An 8,591-nucleotide genomic window follows, 5' to 3' on the forward strand; every position below is an offset into this window, starting at 1 on the left:
CGGTGGCGGGCGTCACTACAGCAACGACAAAAGAAGAGCGTTACAAAACTACTTGTAATTGCAAAGGAGACGACTTACCTTACTCGTCGTCGGTGTTGTCGCCATATGAAAGTTCATTACAGTCGTCTGGATGGATAATTTGGAGGAGTCGAACCATGTATTCTTCCTGGTACTCGTTCGTTTTCTGCACTGTCGGCAATGAAATTGTAACGGTATTTCAGCATCGCAACTGTTCTTACGATGTTTTACACACTTCGCACCACCACAGTGTACACATTCCCTTCTTTCCTCGTCCCTTAGTACTCCATATTTACGACAAAAAGTCAAACAATTTTCTACGCTGGATAAACATGGAATTAGATTCTTCCATGTGAGAGAATCTGCCGAAGAAACGTCAAGAACACCAGACATCACACTCACTAACGACATAATTAGTCTGGGTTTTCCTAGTAACTCACAAATAATTCGCGCAGGTATGTAATTTACAGCAAGTAAGGGAACGATTGAAAAAAGATAAAAATGATAATCACAAATAATTGACCACAACGCCCGCCACCGCAGACGCATGATCGATTTACGATCGCATGTTCGATACGTATCGTTTGGTTCCATCGAATTCGATAGGCAATCATTCTTGGAAATTACCCAGAGCTCAAGAAGGGGTTGAATATTTTGTAGTATCTTTCTCTCTTTAACTTTGGCGGATTAATCAATTAATATAGTCTATAATCTTTAAGGAAGTTCTGCCCAGATTAATTTTACACTCTTGCAAGTAAGTTGAATTCACGTCAAAAGTTATTTTTGGGAGCTGTTATAAAGTCAATGTTCGTTAATGTTGGCAAAGATAGTATGCCTGTGTTAAATTTCGTTCGACTAATGAAACAATGACAATTGGTGTACTGTGCTGTGTGGTACAGTGATCGAGAATGTTTAAAGTTCTCGCAGTTTCAACTATGAATAAATTTCTATTCACTGAAGCTCCTTATCTCTCTTCTCTGAATTCACTTAAAGAAAAATAAATATCAGTTTATTTTAATAATAAAAATTCCCCCATTCCCATTTATAATTACTTCCAGGTAGGGTGGAAGGTACTTCTGAAATTAAAGCATTGAATAGTTTCACACTGTATATTTTCACAATTAAAAGTCATGAGGGCTCACATGACCAAACAGAATACAGGCAGCATGAGACAAAATGAGCTGACATAAAATGACAAAATGACAGAAACGAGAGTGAGACTCTATTCTCTCCACTATTTATAGACATAGACAAAACAGAAGTGATGTAACTACAACTTCTTCTGTCTAGAAGTTCTTAATACGTTAATTATTCTTTTGAAATGGTTATTCTTAAATGATTCACAATTATACAAAAACATTAACGAAATTATTTAAAATCATGGCTTATGGTCGTATAAGAGTGGCTTCACAGGCCAAGACAACATGTCGACACTCTGTAGAGCATGTTGGGTTACAACGGCATTATATGAGTGGGCGTTGTCCTGCAGGAAAACACCAACAGGAGTGCTGCTCATAAATGGCACCACAACAAGTCGAATCACCAGGGTGCGTGGGATAACCACGAGAGTACTCCTACTGTCATACCAAACTGCACTGCAGACTATAACTCCAAGCATAGGTCCAGTGTGTCTAGCACTCAAACAGGTTGGTTGCAAGCCCTCAATTGGCCTCCTCCTATCCAACAGACGGCCATCAATGGCATCAAAGTAGAACCAGCTCCCATCAGAAAACACAAGAGACCTCCATCCTGCCCTCCAGCGAGTTCTCACTTGACACCACTGTAGTTGCAAATGGCAGTGGTTTGGGGTCAGTGAGAATTTGCACTACAGAACATCTGACTCAGAGCTGTCCTTGAAGTAACCAATTTGTAACAGTTCACTGTGTGCCAACTGTTGGTCAAATTTTTGCTATAGATGCAGTGTGATGTGCTAGAGCCATACATTGAACACAATGGTCTTCACTCTAGGTAGAGCCACGTGGCCATCCAGAGCCCAATCTTGTTGTGACTGTAAATTCTCATGATCACCACTGACAGCAATCATATACAGTGACTGCATTCCTTCCACATCTTTGTGCAGTATCACAGAAGGAACATTCAGTTCTGCTGTCATACGGAATTGTACCCCAGACCACAACTTCGGGTGCAGGTTCAGTGTGTCTACAGTCTACAATGCAGACAGGTTCGTTGCAGGTCCTCAACTTCCTCCTCCTAACCATCATATGGCCATCACTGGCAGGGAAGCAGAACAAACTTTCATCAGAAAACGCAGCAGACCTCCACCCTGCCTTCTAATGAGCTCTCGCTTGACACCATTGAAGTCGCAATTGGTGGTAGTAGTACTGGGTCAGTGGAATGCACATCTGGCTCTCAGTTGTCTTTGAAGTTACCAATTTGTAAGAGATCTTTGTGTCGCTGTGGTGCCAACTGCTGCTCAAATTGCTGCGGCAGATGCAGTACGATGCAACATAGCCTTATGCCAAACGCGATGGTCTTCCCTATCGGTATTGCCACGTGGCTGTTGGAACCCAAACGTCTTGCGAACGTACATTCTTTTGACCATTGTTTCAAATGGTTCAAATAGCTCTAAGCACTATGGGATTCAACATCTGAGGTCATCAGTCCCATAGACTTAGAAGTACTTAAACCTTACCTAAGGACATCACACACATCCACGCCCGAGGCAGGATTCGGACATGCGACTGTAGCAGCAGTGCAGTTCCGGACAAGGCGAAGCGCTCGGTCACAGCAGCCGGCGTGACCATTGGTACCAGCAACCATATAAAGTAGCTACATTCGTTCCAAGTCTTTCTGCAGTATCACAGAAGGAACATCCAGCTTCTCCTAGCCCTATCACACAAGTTCTTTCACCGATCCCGTTATCTGAGTGGTCAATGTCACGCCAAGGTTCGATTCCTGGCTGGGGCAGGAGATTTTCTCCGCTCAGGGACTGGGTGTTGTGTTGTGTTGTCCTCCCATTGTGGCGTTGAATGCAATAAGTACTTGCCCTCGGCGGCCGAACTTCCCCGAATGGGGGACTCCTGGCCCACAATGCCGTACTCTCATTTCCTTTTTTTCCACCATCTCTTTCGAACTCAGTAAGGTGCTTATAATTGCATATTTGTCGCCTTAAGGCATACGTGACTAACATTAACTGATCAAGTCCAATATCATAGGTAACCTAAAGCTCAAGACCGTTACAGCGTATATTTAAAGCGAATCTGATATACAGGGTGTCCGAAAAGACTTTCCCTGATTACATAAATTGATAACTCAGGCTAGAAGTAAGATACAAATATGAAACTTATGTCGAATTGTTTACAACTATTAAAGTTCTTTTTTCTGTTTTAGGTTCGCAGTACGTAAGTAGTGGATGAGGTGCAGTGCCCAAGAAGCCATGTTAACCAATCAGGAGAAGGCACAGTGTGTCCTGTGCTACCATGAGACACAATCACCAACCACAGTGCAGAGACACTTCCAGACAACATTTGGAAGGAATCCACCTGATGCGAAAAGCATTAAAGCCTGGTATGAGAAGTTCAAGAACACAGGACCGTTTGCTGACCTTCCGAGGTCTAGTCGACCAAGAACCTCAGCAGACAAGGTGGAAGCTGTAAGGCAGTCTTTTCTGCGAAGTCCGAAGAAATCGGTGCGCAGGGCCTCACATGAATTACAGATGCCAAAAAGCTCTCTCCATGACATTTTACACAAACGTTTATTGTTTCGTACATACAAAGTGCAAATCGTTCAGGCCTTGTTGCCCAATGACAGTACACGTCGATATGACTTTGCGGTCGAAATCCTATCACGTATTGAGGACGATGATGGTTATCTCAGACAAATTGCCTTTTCCGATGAAGCGACCTTTTTTGTCAGTGGAGTAGTGAATCGCCATAATGTGCGCATTTGGGGTTCAAAACCCCCTGGCGAGGTCATGCAGTGCACCAGAGGCAGTCCAAAGATGAATGTTTGGTGCGCGCTATTGCACGATCGAATTATCGGGCCATTCTCCTTCGCTGAGGCTACCATCACACCTGCAGTGTATCTGGACATGTTGCAACTGTATGCTGTTCCTCAGATGCTTCAGTATCACCCCGATGTCTTGTTTCAGCGAGACAGTGCACCGCCTCATTGGAGTTTGGACGTCTGTGCCTATCTCGATATAACCTTTCCTGGGCGATGGATTAGTCGTGATGGGCCAACGGTTTGGCCTCCACGCTCTCCTGACATAACCCCATTAGACTTCTTTTTATGGGGTTATGTCAAGGACGAGGTCTACTGAACACGTGTACCAGATCTTGAAACCCTGCAGCAACGGATAACCACAGTCATTGAATCGATCCCTCCAGTGATGTTGGCTAATGTGTGGACGGAAATTGAATATCGCCTAGATGTGCTACGTGCTACCAAGGGTGCTCATGTGGAAGTTTACTGATGTGTGAAAAAAACTTTGATAGTTTGTACACAATTAGACACCAGTTTCATATTTGTATCTTACTTCTGCCCTGAGTTATCAATTTATGTAATCAGGGAAAGACTTTTCGGACACCCTGTACATCTTCATTGTGGCGCTACTAGCGCCACTCTTCTGCGACTGACGCGAAATTTGTATAGCCCTCATCTTTCAGACGTAGAAACACGCTTATCAACTTTCGTTTATGCTGCACTCCTTCTTGGTGTTGGGATTTTTTTGTATATACACTCCTGGAAATGGAAAAAAGAACACATTGACAGGCCGGCCGAAGTGGCCGTGCGGTTAAAGGCGCTGCAGTCTGGAACCGCAAGACCCCTACGGTCGCAGGTTCGAATCCTGCCTCGGGCATGGATGTTTGTGATGTCCTTAGGTTAGTTAGGTTTAACTAGTTCTAAGTTCTAGGGGACTAATGACCTCAGCAGTTGAGTCCCGTAGTGCTCAGAGCCATTTCAACCATTTTTTTAACACATTGACACCGGTGTGTCAGACCCACCATACTTGCTCCGGACACTGCGAGAGGGCTGTACAAGCAATGATCACACGCACGGCACAGCGGACACACCAGGAACCGCGGTGTTGGCCGTCGAATGGCGCTAGCTGCGCAGCATTTGTGCACCGCCGCCGTCAGTGTCTGCCAGTTTGCCGTGGCATACGGAGCTCCATCGCAGTCTTTAACACTGGTAGCATGCCGCGACAGCGTGGACGTGAACCGTATGTGCAGTTGACGGACTTTGAGCGAGGGCGTATAGTGGGCATGCGGGAGGCCGGGTGGACGTACCGCCGAATTTCTCAACACGTGGGGCGTGAGGTCTCCACAGTACATCGATGTTGTCGCCAGTGGTCGGCGGAAGGTGCATGTGCCCGTCGACCTGGGACCGGACCGCAGCGACGCACGGATGCACGCCAAGACTGTAGGATCCTACGCAGTGCCGTAGGGGACCGCACCGCCACTTCCCAGCAAATTAGGGACACTGTTGCTCCTGGGGTATCGGCGAGGACCATTCGCAACCGTCTCCATGAAGCTGGGCTACGGTCCCGCACACCGTTAGGCCGTCTTCCGCTCACGCCCCAACATCGTGCAGCCCGCCTCCAGTGGTGTCGCGACAGGCGTGAATGGAGGGACGAATGGAGACGTGTCGTCTTCAGCGATGAGAGTCGCTTCTGCCTTGGTGCCAATGATGGTCGTATGCGTGTTTGGCGCCGTGCAGGTGAGCGCCACAATCAGGACTGCATACGACCGAGGCACACAGGGCCAACACCCGGCATCATGGTGTGGGGAGCGATCTCCTACACTGGCCGTACACCACTGGTGATCGTCGAGGGGACACTGAATAGTGCACGGTACATCCAAACCGTCATCGAACCCATCGTTCTACCATTCCTAGACCGGCAAGGGAACTTGCTGTTCCAACAGGACAATGCACGTCCGCATGTATCCCGTGCCACCCAACGTGCTCTAGAAGGTGTAAGTCAACTACCCTGGCCAGCAAGATCTCCGGATCTGTCCCCCATTGAGCATGTTTGGGACTGGATGAAGCGTCGTCTCACGCGGTCTGCACGTCCAGCACGAACGCTGGTCCAACTGAGGCGCCAGGTGGAAATGGCATGGCAAGCCGTTCCATAGGACTACATCCAGCATCTCTACGATCGTCTCCATGGGAGAATAGCAGCCTGCATTGCTGCGAAAGGTGGATATACACTGTACTAGTGCCGACATTGTGCATGCTCTGTTGCCTGTGTCTATGTGCCTGTGGTTCTGTCAGTGTGATCATGTGATGTATCTGACCCCAAGAATGTGTCAATAAAGTTACCCCTTCCTGGGACAATGAATTCACGGTGTTCTTATTTCAATTTCCAGGAGTGTAGTTAACAAAGTGAGACTCCGTAAATATAGTGTATCTTTGGGAACGGAGTTTTTCGCGACGGCATTTATATGTAAAACATTCTCGGTATTCTTGCCGCGTCAATTCTGGATAAAATTTCGAGCTTTTGACGATTACCTACATCAGAAGCTGACTGTCTTGGACAGTTGTTGGAGGACAGTACGTATAAATGTCTTAAACAGAACCCAACTTTGACGTGCAGCAGAAAAACTATGAAGTTACTGAAGAATTCCGGGCTGCCAGACGATGTTACAAAAAATCTCAGAGTCCGAGCTCCTAGACCGCCCAGGTTGTACGGACTACCGAAGATCCACAAGGATAATGTTCCCATGAGACCTATTGTCAGTGCAATTGGTTCTCCTACTTATAAGCTGGCCAAATACTTAACAAAGTTGATGACTCCTATAGTCGGCCGGTGTGAACATCACATCAAAAACTCCCAGATGTTCGTTGAGGAAATCAAACAGATTAGAGTTGGTCCAAATGACATTTTAGTCAGCCTGGATGTGGTATCGCTGTTCACAAAAGTCCGTGTGGAGGACACTTTGAAAAGACTGGCGGATCTTTTTCCTCCTGAAACTATAAGAATGTTCTAGCACGTGATGACGACCACCTACTTCTTGTATGGTAACAAATTTTATGAAATGACGGATGGTATGGTGATGGGCTCTCCGTTGTCTCCATCACTGGCTAACATTTTTATGGAGAATTTTCAGGAACGTGCACTAAATTCGGCTCCCCTCCATCCATTCTTTTTTTTTTTTATCGTTACGGTGTCGATACATTTACGATCTGGCCATACGGCGCAGAAGCTCTCGAACAATTCATGGAACACATGAACAGCATGGATTCGAACATTCAGTTCACTGTCGAGATGGAGAAGGAAGGGGACTGCCTTTCTTAGACGTTTTAGTACAACGACAGGCGGACGGGCGTCTTGGCCACTCTGTATACCGTAAGCCGACGCATACAGATTTATACCTGAATGCACAGAGTTTTCATCATCCTGCTCAGAGGAGAGCCGTTTTAAACACGTTGGTATATAGAACAAAAACTGTTTCTGACGAGGACCACTTAAGATCCGAGATTAACCATCTGTGTTCCGAAAGAATGGCTATGGTACACGCCATATAAAGGCAGCGTTCTCCAAAAAAAGGAAACGTGAAAATCCAGAATGAGATTTCCACTCTGCAGCGGAGTGTGCGCTGATATGAAACTTCCTGGCAGATTAAAACTGTGTGCCCGACCGAGACTCGAACTCGGGACCTTTGCCTTTCGAGGGCAAGTGCTCTACCAACTGAGCTACAGTAAAGCTGTGAGTAGCGGGCGTGAGTCGTGCTTCGGTAGCTCAGTTGGTAGAGCACTTGCCCGCTAAAGGCAAAGGTCCCGAGTTCGAGTCTCGGTCGGGCACACAGTTTTAATCTGCCAGGAAGTTTCATATCAGCGCACACTCCGCTGCAGAGTGGAAATCTCATTCTGGAAACATCCCTCTGGCTGTGGCTAAGCCATGTCTCCACAATATCCTTTCTTTCAGGAGTGCTAGTTCTACAAGGTTCGCAGGAGAGCTTCTGTAAAGTTTGGAAGGTAGGAGACAAGGTACTGGCAGAAGTAAAGCTGTGAGTACCGGGCGTGAGTCGTGCTTTGGTAGCTTAGTTGGTAGAGCACTTGCCCGCGAAAGGCAAAGGTCCCGAGTTCGAGTCTCGGTCGGGCACACAGTTTTAATCTGCCAGGAAGTTTCAAACGTGAAAATGATGCACACTCACAGGATGAAGCACCGATTGCGGTTCTTCCTTTTTGTGGCGCGAATTCTAGCAAAATAGGACGAGTCCTGCGTAGACGAGGTATAAGACCGATTTTTCGTCCTCCTAAGAAAATTAAGGAGATGATGCACCCTATTAAGGACAATCTCGGCCTCAGGGTCCCTGGAGTTTATAATATACCCTGTGAGTGTGGAAGAAATTATATAGGTCAGACGATTTGTACCGTTTCCGACCGCTGTGCAGAACACCAGCGCCATATTAAAAATAGAGAACTAGAGAAATCGGCAATTGCGTAGCACAGCCTCACGAACAAACGTAAGATATTGTTCGATGAAACAAAAATTCTGTCCCATGCCTCCACGTACGGGGATTCTGTTATTAAAGAGGCTGTAGAAATAAGAATGAGCCAAAATAACTTTAACCGCGATAGCGGATACCACCTGAGCTGTGCATGGA

The sequence above is a fragment of the Schistocerca nitens genome, chromosome 10, assembly GCF_023898315.1.
Source record: "Schistocerca nitens isolate TAMUIC-IGC-003100 chromosome 10, iqSchNite1.1, whole genome shotgun sequence".
NCBI classification, from domain to species: Eukaryota; Metazoa; Arthropoda; class Insecta; order Orthoptera; family Acrididae; genus Schistocerca; species Schistocerca nitens.